Genomic DNA, 19,315 nt, shown 5'->3' with positions numbered 1-19,315 from the left:
AAGTTATAATTTTAAAATGTGATGGTTTGACAGATTTTAATGTACTATCTTGTTTACATTTCTTTGTACAGGTAAGACTGAAATATTTTCATAGGCTTATTTTGTAATTTGCATTCATTCTGCTAAATCCTTTACTAACATTTATTGATATTCTATGTTTTCTATAACTCGAGCACTCTGGCCCCACCAGTTTGTGACTGTAAAATAGAGCCTCATTTACTATAATACCCAAATTATTACTCTGAATTGCTGTCTCAATAAGAAATCCATTTGTATTTCAGCGATGTTCAAGTATTACTGGGAGTCGCTTGAATTAGTTGAACATTGCTCCTCGGCCCTTGCTGCCCCCTGCTGGGAGAGCAGGAACTTACACTCACTCTGCACCAGAAGGGTGGCACTTTGGGGTTTACCCTTCCTGCCCTCCCTCTGGAAGACCCTACAGGTTTTACGGTGCCTCCCACGCCACCATTCAGCACCGGATGGCCGCCAGTGGTGTCCAGGATAACATGATTGAGCCCTGAAGGCCTGTGGAGATAAAGCCCAGCTGTTCACCTCCCTGTACTCTTGTACTCTTGCCCTCCTGCCACTGGGGTAAGAATTGCCCGATCCTTCCTGGTGGAGATCAGTCCTCCGGATATGATGAAGACCTCAGTGTTCTTTAGTTACTTGGCTGATTTACTTGGCTGTGTCTGGTCTTAGTTGCATCATGCAGGATCTTTTGTTGCCGTGCACGGGACTCTAGTGGCATGCCAGCTCAGTACTCGCAGTGCACTGGCTTAGTTGCTCTGAAGCTTGTGGAACCTGTTTCCCCAGCAGGATTGAACCCACCTCCCTGTATTGCAAGGCGAATTCTCGACCACTGGACCACCAGGAAGTCCCGAGACCTCAGTATTCTTGTTGCCAAGGTCACCATTATCTCCGCTGAATGAGTCACATTTTGTGAGATCCCTGTGAAGAATTTCTAGGGCTGGGACCTGTGTCTGCCCACACAGACACTTATAAAAACCCAAATCTTGATCATCTATTTCCACATTTCAATCTAAGTTTGACCCGGGAGAGAAAATGCTCCGTAAGTTTCAAGCTTATCTAATAATAGAAAGACCTTAATATGATCATGAGAATCCCTACAATTTTAAAGTTTGTATTTAAATTCACAATTTAACTGGGTCTTGATTTTTTTTTCTCTCTTAAAAGCAAAAACACAAAACCTCTAAAGAAGCTTTCTTAGAACTACGAGAGTACTAACAAATCATATGTGTGTCTGAAATAAATGTGAATGAGTGCAAATAAGGAAGCTATTTCCATACATGGCACTGGGTGCCTTGCTTCTTCATTCAGAATGAAGTTGCAATTGGCCAGAATCAGTTACATTTCTATTTCATTCTGTCATGGGAGTAACTAATGTTCTGCATTCAATTTATAATTATTATTCTAAGCCACCATCATGAATTTCTTTTTGTTTTCATTTTTATCACTGTCACCATAACTATCTTTTAAAAAAATTGATTGGAGTATAGATGACTGACAATGTTGACTTAGTATCAGGTGTGCAACACAGTGATTCAGTTATACAGATATCCACTCTTTTTTTTCTCATGCAGATTATCACAGAATGTTGAGCAGGGTTCCCTGTGCAGTAGGGCCTTGCTGGTGTTCTGTCTTATACATAGCAGTGTGTGTATGTGTTCACTCCAAGCTCTTGATTTATCCCCCCTCCCCCGTCTTTCCTCTTTGGTGGCCCTAAGTTTGTTCCTGATATCTGTAAGTCTGTTTCTGTTTTGTAAATAAGTTCATTTGTATATAAATTTATTTCTTAACTCTTTTTAATGAAGGAGTAACATTTTGGTCCTCATAGCTGTGTGTGCCCAAGTTGCACTCACTGGCCAATTCTGCCCCTGGCCGGTTCCTGACGGGGATTCCCACGTGTCAGAGACTTTAGTCTCCTGGGGAAATCACTCACCTTCTCCAGACCTCTTCTCAGAGGCAGACATTCGCTCCTCTGTTCCTCTCATTTTCTCTCCTGTGGTCCTCCAGGTCTTTTTGGCTGCATGTTGAAAGCTCAGAGGTCTGGCTCCCCCTGCTCCACACCGAGGCCCAGCCTGAGCTCTTACTGCCCTGAGGAGGAAGTCTCTCCCCGCCTCTGTCTACCTCCCCCATCTCACCCTGTGGACACTCAGGGAGCAGAGGGCAGTCTGCAGTTTTGGAACCTGGTTCTTAGATCTGACTGGTTTTGTGTCCTAGCAGCCGGACTCCTGCCTAGAACCAAAGTACGAGTTGGGGGTCCTGCTGCTGCTGCTGCTGCTAAGTCGCTTCAGTCGTGTCCGACTCTGCGCGACCCCATAGACGGAAGCCCACCAGGTCCTAGGTGTCTTCTTTCGTTGCCATTTGGGCCTGGATCCCTGTCCCGTAGCCCATGCATACTCAGATCTCCGAATGTCCTCTGACCATGAGGATGGACAACTGTGGCATCTCTGCTTTGGCTGCTCATTCTTTCTGAGTCTACTTCTGGTCATGCCTGAACTCACACTTCCTTTCAGGCAATGGACTTCTTTATTTGTGTACTTACTTACCCCTGTAACCAGCCTGTTTCTCCCACCCTGATTCCGGGTCCTGGCCCCTTCCCTGCTCTGTTCCATCCTCCTCCAGTTGCCCCTCCTGACTGGGCCTCAAGTTCTGATGTGGACAAGAGCTCAGTTAAAGGGATACTGAGGGGCTGGAACAACCAGGCCCAGAGAGTATGCCTTAATGGATTACTGTGTGAACTGCAGACTGAGATTGACAGGGGCCGGACCGTCTTCATCTTTGTAACCTGAGTTCTTTGTGCATTCACTGGATAAATTAATATTTATTTGAGAAGTGCGTATTCAAACAAATGAGCAAGCAAACCTGAGGGAGTTCCCAGGTAGAAGTCTCCCAAACGCTCTCCTTGGCCCTGCCCAGTTCAACGTTTTCATCAGTGGCTGCATGCTATGAAAACCCAGTAAATGGTACTATGGAGGATATGTTTATCAAATTGCAAATGACAGAATGTGAGAGATTATTAATACCATATTTCACCAACTCTAAGATGCACATCCTAACGTGTCTAAAATCGAATGTATCATACAGTCAGTTGCATGTCATAGTTTAATTGGCAATATTTCTTCTTTGTGGTAGTTTTTAAAAATAGTGCATCTTACAATTAAGAGTCTTATACTCCATGAAATGTGGTCTATTGGTTGATGTAATACAAATAAAAAATTATCAATAGGCTAGAACAAATAGGAGTGACTCGAACAGGATGGAATTTTGTAGTGATAAACAAAATAGTCCTGCACTTAAGTTCAAAAAATCAATTGCACAAGTATAAGATGAAGACAGCTTGGCTTCAATTCAGTTCCTGTCACAGCAGCGGGAGTAAGTTTGAGTAGACACTAACAAAGAGTCAATACCAGTGGCGCTCTGCAAAAAGCTAATGCAACTGTAAGCTGCGTTAATAGAAATATAGTTTGCCCAAACAGGCAGTAATTTTCTTTGGTTAGACTGAATTTGAAATGTTTTATTGCCAGATTTTAAGAGGCACATTAGCACACTGGAGTGTCTGCTTTTATTGAAATTAGGCTTTGGAGTTAAGACTTCGATCTACATTGAGAGATAACTTTCTTTCTTTCTTTCTTTTTTTTTTTTTTTGAGAGATAACTTTCTAAGAAACAGTTCAAGTAAGTGTATTATTGAATTTATCATAAGAAAATTGTTGGGTGTGTTTTTCAGGAAGACTCAGAAAATTTTCTTTCATTTCCAGATACAGGCATAGCAGTGTTTCCTATTTTGCTCTTAAGGACATTAAATTGTATAACCACCCATATTTTCCGTTTTGCTTTGGTTGTCAGCAAGTTTAAAAGGCAAATTTAGGAACTACACGGGGCTAAGTTCAGAGAACCGAATGGCACATATCTGTGTACTTGGGTTGGTATTTCCTGCATTTATTTTCACTTCACTAATATCTCCATTGCTTTATAAACCTGCTGTTATCATTTATGGCTTGTAAACTTCAAGTCTCTTTTGGAATACATTGGTAATATGAATGAATAAACAAGAAAATAACTAAGTGGAAAATGGATGCATATTCAGAGGAGAGCAACTTGCAAGGCAAGTGATAAGGAAATCATTCCTGAGAGACAGGAGTGAAAAAATGGGAACTTTTTATAAAGCAAAAGACTTTTGGGGACTGGAGAGCAATCCTACCAATGTTTACAAATTGGAATACTCTTGTGTCAGAAAGCTATGGAATACATTCTATGCAACTCTAAGTAAAATCAGTGGAAGTTAGAGGGAGATATATCTATTTTTTTATATAGAAGAATAATTTGCTAAAAAATAGGCCCAAAATTAGAACAGCTGCATTGTGAAGTAATATGCTCCCTGTTTTTGGAAGTGCTCCGGTGGAGGCTGGAGGACCACAGTTCAAGGATGTGAAAGGTGGGATACCCAAAGAAGCTCCAAATACCACCTGCCGGTGAGTCAGCGTTTTGGCGCGATGCGGGGAGGGGAAGTCACCTGCCAAGGGACGGGTCTCAGCTGAGAACCTTGCCTTGTGGGCCAGGATTCAGGGAGGCCAGGGCCTGTGGGGAGAGAGGCCACCACCCAAGGAGGGTTGTGCCCCTGCCCCGTGGGGCTATTCTTCCCAGCACACTGAAAGCAGCACAAAAGGAAATCTGGAGCACAAAGGTTAACACTGAGCCGCACGGGCCCCCGACTGGCCTTCCTGCTCCGCGCCGTCCTCTCTCACACGGTCTCAAGGGGGGCACAAGAATGTGGCACTCTTAGTTCCCCAGGGGTCTTTTCTCTTCCCTTCCCCGGTTCAAATTCCATTCTTCACTCCGATTGGCCCACAATTACCTCATTGTTCCTCGCTTGTTAGAAAATCACATCCGCCCCCCGCCCCCCTCCTCTCCCAATCCCTCTTACTCCAGAACGGCAGAGAGTCTTTCCCTGGCTGTGTCTTCTTCCCCTCAAGTTCACAGCTCCCCACTGTCCGCGACCTGCTGTCCCAGGGCTCCCAGCCCGCTCTGTCCTGACTTCATTAGCCATGCAGATTTATGCAGCTCTTCTCCCCGTCCCCCACAGCTTCCCTGCTAAGCTAATATTCAACGTTTCCCTTCTCCCCGCTCTGCTTTCAGCAGACTATACTCCAAACTGCCTCAGACCCTCTCTCCCAGCTTGGTGGGGGCAGCCAGGGTGGGAACAGAGCTGGCTAGCGGAGGGGACAGGAAAGCCCCCCGGCCAGCTGCTGAGAGATGAAACTGGGAGGAGGAGGGGAGGCAGTAGCGAGTGCCACCGGCAGAGGCTGGAAATAGACCCGGCTGCCTCCTAGGTTCGCAGGATTAGGACCCCCTTCCTCCTTCTCCATTCCTGCCATCACTCCAAAATAGCCAAACTGCAAATCTCACAACCCTGTGTGGCTTCTCCTGTCAAAGCCACTCAGCATGTTTATCTTGATGTGCTTTTTTGACAGACACAAAGAGGAGGGGGAGGAGCGCTGCCTGTCTGTCCTCCTCCCTAACCCACCTCCCAGGGCAGCCGGGCCCAGCCAGCAGGATCTACGGCCTTGGGATGATTTACAGTCAGAGACCTCAGAAGGCTGGCCCCCAGCTAAGGCCATAAAATTGGTTTCCAGTGCTGTTTGATAGTTTATGGTGAAGGGTAGATGCTGCTTCCTGACCTGGGGCTTGTCCCTTCATTACAGAGCGCCCCTAGTTGCTGTTCTTCTCATAAGGTCCACAGAGGTCTGGAGTCCAGTCACAAATGGATCCTGTGCCCTGGGTCTTCACACACCCAGTCTTCATTCAACCAGGGCCTCACATGTCCAGGTCCTTGCATGCCTGAGTCCTTATGTGCCTGGCTGCTGGGCAGAAAGACAGAGGACAGGGTCACGGAGTACGCATGTAAAGCCCCAGTATCTCCTGTGTCATCAAGTTCTCCCTCCACTGGGCCATTTGCAACACACTTTTGTTCCATCTTTAAAAAAGAAAAAGACACATGGAAAGATGCTCTATATTGTTAGCCATGAGGGAAATGCCAATCAAAGCCACGATGATACATAACTTCACACCTACTATTGATAGAATGGCTATAATCAAAAGAATGAATTAAAAAGTGTTGGGGAGGATGTGGAGAAATTGGAACCCTCCCACACTTCTGGTGGGAATGTAAAATGGTACAGCCACTTTGGAAGCAGTCTGGGAGTTCCAAAAAAAGCTAAATGAAAAGTTACTTCATGACCCAGAAATTCCACTTCTAGGCATACATCCAAGTAAAATGAAAATGAATGTCCACGCAAAAACCTATACATGGATTTTGTAGCGGCATCCTTCATAATAGCCAAAAGGTGGAAACAACTCAAATGTCCATCACCTGATGAATGCATAAGTCAAATGTGATATATCCACACATGGAATATTATTTGGTAGTAAAAGAAATGAACTGCTGATACATGCTACAACATAGATGAGCCTTGGAAACTATGCTAAGTGAAAGAAGCCAGCCACAGAAGGCCCCATATTATATGATTCCACTTATAGCAATGTCCAAACAGACAAATCTATAGACATAAAGAAAATGAAGCTTAGTGGTTGCCAAGGGACGAAGGAGTTGGGAAAAATTGGGAGTGACTGCTAATAGGAATGGGGTTTCTCTTTTTGGGATCATGAGAATATTCTATAATTGATGATGGTAATGATTGCATAACTCTGTGAAAATACTAAAACCCACTGAATTTTGTACTTTATATGAGGGAATTGCATGATATGTTAATTATATCTCAATAAGGATATTATTTTTAAAGAAAAGAAAGAAAAAAGATCTTCTTTGAGCCCTCATTCCCCTTCATCCACTGCCTCATTCTTTGTTCTCCTTACAACCAAAACTTTTTGAAAGTGTTGCCTTTACCTACCATCTCTACTTTCTCACCTTTCCCCATCATGTATCATCATCATCATTGTTATTGTTATGATTGTTGTTACAAAATCGGTGTTATTCTTTTGGAGCCCGGGGTGCAAGGAGCTGAGTTATTCTACTGCTCCGCCTGTGAGTATCATCCTCACTGCAGACAAGACCCCTTTGTGCTTTATTTTGTTCTTTACCCTTCGTTACTGATCTCAACTCTCCTTTCCCTCTCCACCACATGCACACACAAATTTGTTTTGCTTGAGTATCTGAATTTGCATTATTTTTAAAGACAATTTTACTGTGCAGTATTAAAAAACAGTACTGTACCATTCTCACTTAGAGACCATGAGCATGCTGATGAGAATGTAGTCCTGGAATCACATCTCTGCCACCTACTCACAAGGTGACTTTATACAAGTTATGTAACCCTTAGTTTTTCCATACCATGTGTGTAAAAGGAGGACTTACTCAACAAAGATTCACAAATATTTACTGAGGGCCTGCATGTGCCAAGCATTGTTCCAAGTACAAAATCCTTGCCCTCATGAAGCTTATATCTATAATTGCTGTGAGGATGAAATAAATTAAATAATGAATTTAAATTAATAAACAATGATTCATAATTATCAATAATAAATAAAAATAATTCAATTATGTCCAACTCTTTGTACCCCTCTGGACTGTAGCCCACCAGATTCCTCTCTCCATGGGATTTTTCAGGCAAGAATGCTAGAGTGGGTTGCCATTTCCTCCTCCAGGTGATCATCCTGACTCAAGGATCAAACCAGAGTCTCCTACGTCTCCTTTATTGCAGGCAGATTCTTTACCCACTGAGCCCTCAGGGAAGCCCAAATAATGAATTTAAATTAATAAATTAAACAATAGTTAATAAAGATTAATTAATAATTACATTTTTTAAATCATATTTTTAAATATCTGTGAACTATATGTATTGGGTTGGCCAAAAAGTTCATGAAGATTTTTCCGTAACATCTTATGGAAAAATCTGAACAAAATTTTTGGCCAATGCAGTGTCTCTTTCTTCCTGACAACTGCTAGTGGTGTCCCATGGTTTGCATCCCCACCTTATGTTGTATGAGACTCAGAGACAAGGTTATTTAGAAGAGAACAGCAGTTTACATGCAAAGAGGTGCGAAGGAGTCAGCATCCAGAAGAACTGGTTTTTCAAACAAAAACCACGAGGGGTATCTAAATGGAAAGGTTGTTGTTTAGTCTCCAAGTCATGTCCGACTCTTTGCGACTCCTCTATCCATGGGCTTTCCCAGGCAAGAATACTGGAGTGGGTTGCCATGCCCTCCTCCTACAGAGTTACCAATGTTACCAAGCTCTCATATATCAGTTCACAGTGGGAAAAGAGCGTATATTCTTTTTATATGATTTTCCTGTCCAATGAAGAAGGTGACCATCAGCCTTCAGCCATCAGCATGGCTAAAGTCAGTGTAGAATTGTCTCCTCTAGTTCTATTCTCCAAAATAAATGAAAGGACAGATAAACCTGTCCTTTGCCATAGTTGTTGTTATCGTTATATACCATATCTCAGTATTGCTAGAACAAGTAGATTTTTAAAAAAAATAGAAAGGGCTCAGAATATAAGAAAAAACAGTATCAGCCAAATATCAGTTTATTTCAGTGTGCAAAATGCCCTGTCCCAAGATGGCAGGAAATGCACACACTCATAACTGCATGAGGACAAAGGAGGAGTTTTGCTTCCATGATTGCTTCAGAATTCTTACAAGGACAGTACTGTGATGTACAGTCTTGCACATGCCCTCATGGACCTATGCATGAGTCCTGTGCAAAATTACTCAGGAGTGGAAATGCTGAGACATAGAGTAAAAGATAGAGTAAGCAATATATTTAAATAGTACCCAAATATGGGTAAACTATCTAGTAATAAATTTAAAAGGAGCAATAGAGGTGGCAGACAAATGTTGCTGTCTTTTAGTCGCTAAGTTGTGTCCAACTCCTTTGTGACCCCATGGACTGTTGCCCGTCAGGCTCCCCTGTCTATGGGATTTCCAAGGAAAGAATACTGGAGTGGGTTGCTATTTCCTTCTCTAGGGGATCTTTTCAGCCCAGGGATCGAATCCAAGTTTCCTGCAACGGCAGGCAGGTTCTTTACCACTGGGCTGCCAGGGAAGCCAGTGGACAAATATACCAGAATATATTACATAAAATTAAATGGAATAATTGCTCCAATTAAAACAAACAAAGATTGTCAGATTTAATAAACTATTTTGACAGATTGCCTAAACCTAAGGCTATAGAAAGTGTAAATGGAAAAGATTTAAAAAAAAAAGTGCTATGTAAAAACTAACCAAAAAAAAAAAAAAAGGTTAGTGTTACTATGTTAAAATTACACAAAGTGAATGTTAAGGGAAAAAGCGTTACTAGCAGCAAAGAGATACTCTTTATAATGATAAAAAGAGTCAATCCACCAGGAAGATATAAATTTTTAAGTCTATATACAGCTACAAAATAGCCTCAAAATGTATAAAGTAAAAATTGACAAATGTAAGAAAAAAATAAACAAACATATAATGATAGTTGGAGATTTTAATATATCTTATCTCAGTATTGATAGAACAAGCAGATTTAAAAAAATAGAAAGGGCTCAGAATATATGAAAAAACAGTTTCAGCAAAACTGACCTAATTAACATATATAGAGCATAGCACACAACATCTGCAAATACACATTCTTTTTAATTGCACATAAAACATTTAAGAAAAATTGACCATATGTTTGGCCATAAGACAAGTCTCAACAAGTTTTGATGAACTGAAATCTTGCAAAAATTGTTCTCTAGTCAAAACAATTTAACTAAGTCAATAACAAAAATATAGCTAGAAGAACTCCCCCAAATGTTTAAAAATAAAGCAATTTGATTCTAAATAACCTGCAGATAAAAGATTAAATCACACTGAAAAATATAAAATAGTTAGAACTAAGATGAACAATGGTTCTATGAAGACCTACAAGATCTTCTAAAACTAACACCGGAAAAAGATGTCCTTTTCATCATAGGGAACTGGAATGCAAAAGTAGGAAGTCAAGAGATACCTAGAATAACAGGCAAGTTTGTCCTCAGCGTGCAAAATAAAGCAGGACAAAAGCTAACAGAGTTTTGTCAACAGAATACACTGGTCATAGCCCAACACAAGAGACGACTAACGACTAACAACTAATGACTCTTCTAACAACACAAGCGACAACTCTACACACGAATATCACCAAATCAGTTCAATTCAGTTCAGTTGCTCAGTCATGTCCGTGACCCCAGGGACTGCAGCATGCCGGGCTTCCCTGTCCATCATCAAGCTCAAACTCATGTCCATTGAGTCGGTGATGCCATCCAACCATCTCATCCTCTGTTGTCCCATTCTCCTCCTGCCTTCAATCTTTCCCAGCATCAGAGTCTTTTCCAGTGAGTCAGCTCTTCGCATCAGGTAGCCAAAGTGTTGGAGCTTCAGCTTCAGCATCAGTCCTTCCAATGAATATTTAGCACTGATTTCCTTTAGAATTGACTGATTGGATCTCCTTGCAGTCCAAGGGACTCTCAAGAATCCACAGTTCAAAAGCATCAATTCTTCAACACTCAGCCTTCTTTATGATCCAACTCTCACATCCATACATGACTACTGGAAAAACCATAGCTTTGACTAGACGGACCTTTGTTGGCAAAGTAATGTCTCTGCTTCTTAATACACTGTCTAGGTTTGTCATAGCTTTCCTTCCAAGGAGCAAGCATCTTTTAATTTTATTGCTGCAGTCACCATCTGCAGTGATTTTGGAGCCCAAGAAAATTAAGTCTGTTATTGTTTCCATTGTTTCCGCATCTATTTGCCATGAAGTGATGGGGCTGGATGTTGTGATGTTAGTTTTTTGAACCTTGAGTTTTAAGCCAGATGAGTTTTAAGATGGTCAATACTGAAATAAAGAATACTATACATCAAAATTTGTAGGGTAATTCTTAGAAGGACATTTTCAATTCTTAATGCATATACAGAAAAGAAGAAACGCCAATATTCATCCCAAGAAAGTAGAAAAAGATCAGCCAATTGAACTCAAGGAAAGTAAAACAAGTAAAATAATAAAGACCAGAAATCTACGGAATGTAGAACAAATATACAATAGAAATGGCCAATAAAATAAAAGGTCAGTCCTTTGAAAAGATTAATAATATTGTTAGACCACTGGCAAGATTGATTGTAAGAGAGAGAGAGGAGATACAAATAAACAATATCAGGAATAGAAAAGGAACATCACCTGTAGGGAGAGAATCGGGAAGAAATACACTGACTTTACTCTCCTCTTTTTTCTGAATTCCTGTGAGAGAATCGAAAATAATTTAAAATAAATTATTAGACAATAAGAAATTATAAATAACTTTTTGCCAATAAATTTGAAATTTTTAGTGAAATAAACTCCTAGATTAATATAATCTACCAAAAGAAAGAAAACTTCTAAATCACAAATTATTACAAAAATTGAATCCATAATTGAAAATCTCTCAAAGAAAATTCCAGGCTCAGATGACTTCCCCAGCAAATTTTACCAGCCACTTAAAGTGGGAAAATGTCAATATTATATAAATCCAAAGAACAGAAAACCAGGGAACATTCTCCAATTCATTTTGTGAGGCCCACATAATCTGGGTCCTAAAGTTGTTCAGCTAGGAGCTCATAACAAGGAAGAAAAATGTTAGGCTGATCCCACTTATGAACACAGATGTAAAAATCCCAAACAAAAAATTATAGCAAACTAAATCCAGCAATATATAAAAAGGATATCACATCATAATCAAGTTAGGTTTATTCAAGATTGAAAATTGGGTTAACACTCAAACATTAATAAATGTAATTAACAGAGAAAACAGGAAAAATCATATGATTATCTCATTTAATTAAATTCAGCATATGTTTGTAGTTTTTTTTTTAAGCTCCTAGCAAACTAGGAATTAGCTGTAATTCCTTCAATGTAAAAAATATTTTAGAAATTAACTACAGTGCAACTAGAATGAGAATGCTTGCTATCTTAACTTATTTATAGCACTGTACCTGAAAGCCTAGCGAGTATAACATAGCAATGAAAACAATTGGAAAAGAAATTAAACTGCTATTATTCACAAGTGACACACTTGTATACAGAGAATTTTTTTTAATTTAATATAAATTACTAGAATTTTTAGGGAAAATTAGCAAGATTGCTAACAAAAAACAATCGTTTGCTTATCTATATTTCAGCAGCAGAATTAGAATATGAAATTTAAAAAAATATAACAAAAAATATAAAAACTTTCTAGTTCTAAATCTAAAAATGACATGTAAGATTTACATAGGAAAAGCTATAAACATTTTTAAGAAAAATTAAATGCTTAAATAAATGGTGATGGACAGGGAGGCCTGGTGTGCTGCGGTTCATGGGGTCGTAAAGAGTCGGATGCAACTGAGTGACTGAACTGAACTGAAATGGAGTGGGGTATACAATACTGATGAATAGGAAGACTTGATGCTGTAAAAATGTATATTTTCCTGAAATTGATCTATGAATTCAATTCAATCTCAGTGAAAATTCCAAGGGTATGTTGGGAATTTCTGGTGGAATTTGACAGACTCATTCTAGAATTTATATGGGAATGCAGTGGCCCAAGGATAACTCACACTCTCTTGAAGAAGAAAGGGTAAAGATTTTCTCTGCTTGAAATCAAGACTTACTGTGATGCTACGGCAGGCAATGCGTTGTGGTATTGCCGCAGTGATAGAAAAAAGAAGCCAGGAACAGACTCATGTGTATATGGAAATTTGCTATGACAAAGGTGGAAACTCCAGGTACATCAATTCCGCATCTAAGTGTGACATAGAAATAATCCATAAATTTATAAAGAAGAATATCTTCATGGCCTCAAGTTGCGTGCCTTCATGAGTGCTAAGTCACTTCAATCATTCTGACTCTTTGCGACCCCATGGACTGTGGCCCATCAGCCTCCTCTGTCCATGGAATTCTCCAGGCAAGAATATTAGATTGGGTTGCCATGTCCTCCTCCAGGAGATCTTCCTGACCTGGGGATTCAACCTTTGTCTTCTGTGTCTCCTGCATTGCAGGTGGATTATTTACAAATGAGCCACCAGGGAAGCTCAAGTAAATATTTTTAAGTTAGAACACAGAGAGAACTAACCAGGAAGATTCTGATAAATGAGACCACTAAAATTAAGAATTTCTGTTTATTGAAAGACACCATTAGGGGACTTCCCTGGTGGCCCAGTAGTTAAAACTCCGTGCTCCCATTGTAGAGGGCATGAGTTCTATCCCTGGTTGGGAAACTAAGATGTTGCATGCCACACAGCATGGCAAAAAAAACAAAACAAACAAGCAAAAACTCATGCTACTGAATAGATTTCGTTAAATTCTTCAAAAAAAAAAAAAAAAAAAACTCCATTAAAAGGGTGAAAAAGAGCCACATAGTGATGTGATATTGTGATTTTATAAGAAATATTTATATATATATATATATTTTTTTTTTTTTTTTCTTCATCCCATTTCTGGCACAGAGCTCCTAAAACCCTTAGAATTTCCTAAGGGATAAGAACAACACTGGTGTCTTTTGTTATGATGATACGGCAGTTTCTGGAAAGCACCTAAGTATGAGGGCTGGAGCCACCATGAGATTTGAGGGTTGGAACTTTCAGTCCAAACCCCTGACCTCCTGAGAAGGGAGAAAGGCTAGCGGTCCAATCAGTTGCCGATGGCTAATGGTTTAATCAATTATGCCTATGTAATGAAGCCTCCATAAAAACCCAAGAGAATGGGGTTTGAATAGCTTGAGGGGTTGGAGGTAAGCACATGGAAATTTGCAGAGTGGAGCAACCAGAGAGGACACGAAAGCTTTTTCCCCGTACCTTGCTGTATGTATCTCTTCCATTTGGCTGTTTCTGAGCTATTCCTTTAACAATTACTGGTGATAAAGTAAGCACAATGTTTCCTGAGCTCTGTAAGCCATTCTGGCAAATTAATTGAACACAAGAAGGGAATTGTGGAAAGCTCTGATTTATAGCCAGTTGGTCAGACATACCAGGTAATAAGCTGGGCTTGTGACTGGCATCTGAACTGGAGTTTTATGGGACTGAGCCTTGAACCTGTGGAATCTGATGCTATCGCCAGTTAGACAGTGTCAGTATTGAGTTGAATTATGATACCCAGCTGGTGTTGGAGAACTGCTTGATGGAATTGAAACATACAGACATATACACATTGGCCTGGGTATAGAATCGTTTACAGTGGTAAAAGATATCTGCAAGATAAGTAATTGACAAAGGGCATAAATTCAGAATATTTAAATGTCTACAAATCAACAAGAAAAATGTGGTAGGGAAAAGTACCAAAATCTTGAATAAGCACTCCCACCTCCATACACACACACAAAAGAAACTCAAATGGCTAAAACCATATGAAAAAGATGTTTGTACCAGATTAGATGTCTTCTGTTTGCTCCTCCACATTCATCAAATATCCATCCCTATGAGGAGTCCCATAAGAGTTCAGAAAAAGGATGAGAGTGAGGACAAGGTATTTATCCCTTGCTTTCCTCCCTGAGAGCAATTGCCTGAACTAGCTATATTCTTCAAAGGGCAGTGCTTCTTTGAAGGTGGCCTGCTCAATGGAACTCTGTCTCTACCTTTTTGACCTAACACAGAGTCAGACACGACTGAAGCGACTTAGCAGCAGCAGCAGCAGATTGTAACAGATTCACAGCTGCTAGCCTTGAGCTTCTGTATTATACACCTAGATTAAAGTACTCTATACACACACATACAAACACACACAATTATCCTAAGTCAAGTATAGAGTATGCCATCTTCCTCCTGTTGGGGATGTTTTACACATTGCTCAATTTCATTGGTTACAAAGTGAATTGCAAATTAAAACAATGACAAAATACCGCTTCACACCCACCAGAATATCTAAAGTAAGAAGACTGACAAAACCAAGTGCTGATAACAGTGTGGAAAATCAAGGACTTTCTTACAGAATTTGTAAAGTTTAAGTTGGTATAATCATTTTGGAAAACAGATTGATTTTGTCTAACAAAGTTGAACACAAACCCAGCAATTTAATTCCTAAAGACATATCCTAGAGCATAGTTTTCAAACTTCACTCTGCCATTAGCATATCTGGGAAGGTTTGTTAAAACTGATTACTGGAACCCTCTTTCAACATTTTTTATTTAATAGGTCTGGAGGGGAAGTCAAGATTGTGCATTTCTAACAAGTTCCCAAGTGATCTGATGCTGAGACCATACTTTGAGAACAACTTCCCCAGAAAAATTCTTGCATGTGTGCAACAGAAAACATGAACAAGAAATTCCATTGCACCTAAGATTTAATAACAACAACAACAAAAAATGGAAATAACCCAAATGCCCATCAACTGTGCATGCTAAGTCACTTCAGTTGTGTCCAACTTTTTGCAACCCTGTGAACTGTAGCCCACCAGGCTCCTTTGTCCATGGGACGCTCCTCTGTCCATGGAATTCTCCAAGCAAGAATACTGGAATGGGTTGCCACGCCCTACTCCAGGGGATCTTCCCGACCCAGGGATCAAATCGGAGTCTGTTATGTCTCCTGCATTGGCACGCGGGTTCTTTACCATTAGCACCACCTGGGAAGCCCCTCCCTTCAACTGTAAATTGGACAAATAAACTGTGGTATTGTCATCAGCAAAGCCCGTTAGCAATTCCTGGGAAATAAAAATAGAATCTTGGTAATAAAGTCTAACATTTTTTGTTCTCTTTCTTTTCCTTTTCACTTGCTCCTAGGGTGCCACATGCATAGGCTCTATACTGAGCACTTCAGACTGTTTCTAATGCTAAATGGCCACACCCAGTAGTTCAGCTAAGTGGACCACGTGCAGAGATGCTGTAACTGGCACTGTGATCTGGAGCACCATGAACAGTACAGCTGCAACTGCTGTGCAAGAACTCCACACCCCACACGACTGGCAAGAACCCTAGAAAGCTGCCCTGCCCGTGGCCTAGCAGGTAGAGCATGTGCTCTAGAGTGTGAACTCACACCTTTCCATTCTTTGATTAAAAATAAAACTTTCCTTTGCTTTTGAAATGAACTCAGCCTCATTCTGTTGACTCAAATTACACTGGGCAGGAGGACCCCTGTTGGGGCCCAACTCTGAAGTGTCAGTAACAAATTTTGGCAACCCAGATAAGATGGACCATGGCCTTTAACTCATACCTTTCCACCAGGCTATGGGCTCACTCTGGCTCTAGTGGAAGGACAGCAAAGGCTTTGGGAAGTTCACATGGTGTGACTGACTTTGGTCTTTACACTCTGACAGGGTAGAACAGTAGTAGCTTTTGATCAAATTCAGAGCAGCTCTACCCAGTAACCTGATACCCAGGTGTGGCGCATACACAGCATAGCCTCCAGAGTAACCCGGACTGCACCCCCTTGAGAGGATCATACTGTGGCATTACAGGGGACGGAAGACTGAAACTCACATGTATCTGTCCAGTACCTCTGGCTGGTCTTCCCTGAGTTCTGGATGCCCAGGAACAGTGGGGACCTGTGGATGAGCGGGAGCCATGTCAGTCTTGCTGCTTCTCTCCAGTGGTACAGCCCTCTTGATGCCTGTACAGGGCAGTAGCAGCTGCACCAGGGCTTTTTGCCTTCCTTGCTGATGCCCAAGGGTCAACAGTAGTATTCTCCATTGTTACTTTTGTTTTGGTGAAGAAAAGTGGCCAGCCCCATGAACCAAGAGGTGAGATCAGGAAAAGGCCCAGGTAATGAAGATTGCCTGACAAATCAGAATGAGGAAACGATCTGAAATCAGGAAAAGGCACTGGGGACTCCCAAGTGGAAAAGGGTCCCAGGGTAGGTTGAAACCAGTGACTTGACTTCTTTGGGTCAACAATTGTTTCTCACAAGAACAGGAACCCCATTATTGGTCAGCCCTGTGAGCTGCTGGCAAAAACAGGAAACAGTCACCCCCTGACCTCCCCTTCCCCCTCTGTTTGTGAGGCAAACCTTGGGTGATTCTTTATCAGCTGGGATTCTGGGGTAGAGAATTTCCTGGTATAAGCACAGAATACCAGTTGCCGTAGTGATCTGGTACCTAAAATACTCTGTAGGAATTCCCTGTGCTTTTAGCTCTCACCCAGGCAAAAGTCTGAAAACTCCTTTTTTTCTGCTCACCCATTCCCGCTCCCCCTCAGGCAGCTGTACCAGTCTCTAGCGGACCCAATTGGTTAGGAACTAGCATGATGGTTGCTCTGGCTGGGCAGTGGTCTTATGTATCATCAGTGGGCTATTCTGACTAAGAAGGGACTGACTATCTCAAGCATGGGCCATTACACATTCAAGGCAGACCCTCAGTTATACCAGAGTCCATGCATTTGGACACCTCCCATTTTGGCCTCAAAATTCTCCAAGCCAGGCTTCAGCAATATGTGAACCGTGAACTTCCAGATGTTCAAGCTGGTTTTAGAAAAGGCAGAGGAACCAGAGATCAAATTGCCAACATCTGCTGGATCATCAAAAAAGCAAGGAGTTTCAGAAAAACATCTATTTCAGCTTTATTGACTATGCCAAAGCCTTTGACTGTGTGGATCACAATAAACTGTGGAAAATTCTGAAGGAGATAGGAATACCAGACCACCTGACCTGCCTCTTGAGAAATCTGTATGCAGGTCAGGAAGCAACAGTTAGAACTGGACATGGAACAACAGACTGGTTCCAAATAGGAAAAGGAGTACATCAAGGCTGTATATTGTCACCCTGTTTATTTAACTTATATGCAGAGTACATCATGAGAAACGCTGAGCTGGAGGAAGCACAAGCTGAAATCAAGATTGCCAGGAGAAATATCAATAACCTCAGATATGCAGATGACACCACCTTTATGGCAGAAAGTGAAGAACTAAAGGGCCTCTTGATGAAAGTGAAAGAGGAGATCTGTGAAAAAGTTGGCTTAAAGCTCAACATTCAGAAAACTAAGATCATGGCATCTGGTCCCATCACTTCACGGCAGATAGATGGGGAAACAGTGAAAACAGTGGCTGACTTTATTTTTCTGGGCTCCAAAATCACTGCAGATGGTGATTGCAGCCATGAAATTAAAAGACGCTTACTCCTTGGAAGGAAAGTTATGACCAACCTAGACAGTATATTAAAAAGCAGAGACGTTACTTAGCCCACAAAGGTCCGTCTAGTCAAGGCTATGGTTTTTCCAGTAGTCATGTTTGGATGTGAGAGTTGGACTATAAAGAAAGCTGAGCACTGAAGAACTGATGCTTTTGAACTGTGGTGTTGGAGAAGACTCTTGAGAGTCCCTTGGACTGCAAGAAGATCCAACCAGTCCATCCTAAAGCAGATCAGTCCTGGGTGTTCATTGGAAGGACTGATGTTGAAGCTGAAGCCCCAATACTTTGGCCACCTGATGGGAAGAGCTGACTCCTTGGAAAAGACCCTGATGCTGGGAGGGATTGAGGGCAGGAGAAGAAGGGGACGACAAAGGATGAGATGGTTGGATGGCATCACTGACTCAATGGACATGGTTTTGAGTACACTCCGGCAGTTGGTGATGGACAGGGAGGCCTGGCGCGCTGCAGTTGATGGGGTTGCAAAGAGTCAGACACGACTGAGCGACTGAACTGAACTATTTTGGCCTTCTGAGGAATTCTTTAATAGCTTGGTGCTGGAAATTTCTCAAACTGGAGATCTTATTTGAGTCAAATCTTGTGACTGGTGTCCTCTTAGGCCAAGGGCACAAGATGATAATGTTAATGGCTGAGGACAAAGCTCTCCAGACAGAGCAGATTGACCACTCTGGAGTAAATCCTGAGGGTTGGGCCCAGGGAAAGGTGGGACAAGCTATAAGGGCCATTCCTGTGATAGTCCATCTACAACCTCCGACATATATGGCCCAAGAAAAAATAATACCTTCTCTGTTGGGAGGCCTGATTGAGCATTGCCCTGTTATACAGAACCTCGTTGGTCAGGGCCTTATTAGACCGTGCCAATCATCCTGTCATGCCCCCATTTTCCCCACAAAGAAACCCAACATGGAATACCAGATGGTACAGGGCTGCAAGTCAGTCAGTGAAACCACTGAGGATATATATTCAGTAGTCTCTAATCCTTACACTTCTCTGGCCACTCTACCCTCGACCTGCTATTCTGTATTAAATTTAAAAGATGTCTTGTTCTATATTCCATTAGCCCCAGAGTCATGAAAGTTTTTTGCTTTTGAGTGGCAGAAGCCAAACGAGAAACAAAAACAATACTGGTGGACAATCCTGCCCCAAGTGTTAAAAAGGTCCCCCTGCGTCTTTAGGAAAATTTTACCTAAAGGGCGT

At 41.4% G+C, this 19,315-nt stretch overlaps 1 long non-coding RNA gene across 1 annotated transcript; it reads left to right on the top strand.

Annotated features, from left to right (window-relative positions):
• Nucleotides 1-617: 617 nt before the first annotated feature.
• Nucleotides 618-16,057, top strand: LOC139182155 (uncharacterized). The gene is made up of 3 exons (XR_011565727.1): nucleotides 618-1,069; nucleotides 4,415-4,495; nucleotides 15,764-16,057. It is a non-coding gene; the product is annotated as an uncharacterized lncRNA (long non-coding RNA).
• Nucleotides 16,058-19,315: the final 3,258 nt, after the last annotated feature.

Source organism: Bos indicus, chromosome 3 (assembly GCF_029378745.1).
Source record: "Bos indicus isolate NIAB-ARS_2022 breed Sahiwal x Tharparkar chromosome 3, NIAB-ARS_B.indTharparkar_mat_pri_1.0, whole genome shotgun sequence".
Classification (NCBI taxonomy): domain Eukaryota; kingdom Metazoa; phylum Chordata; class Mammalia; order Artiodactyla; family Bovidae; genus Bos; species Bos indicus.
The sequence above is the reverse complement of the archived record's forward strand: the minus strand, read 5'-3'. Positions and strand labels throughout refer to the sequence as shown.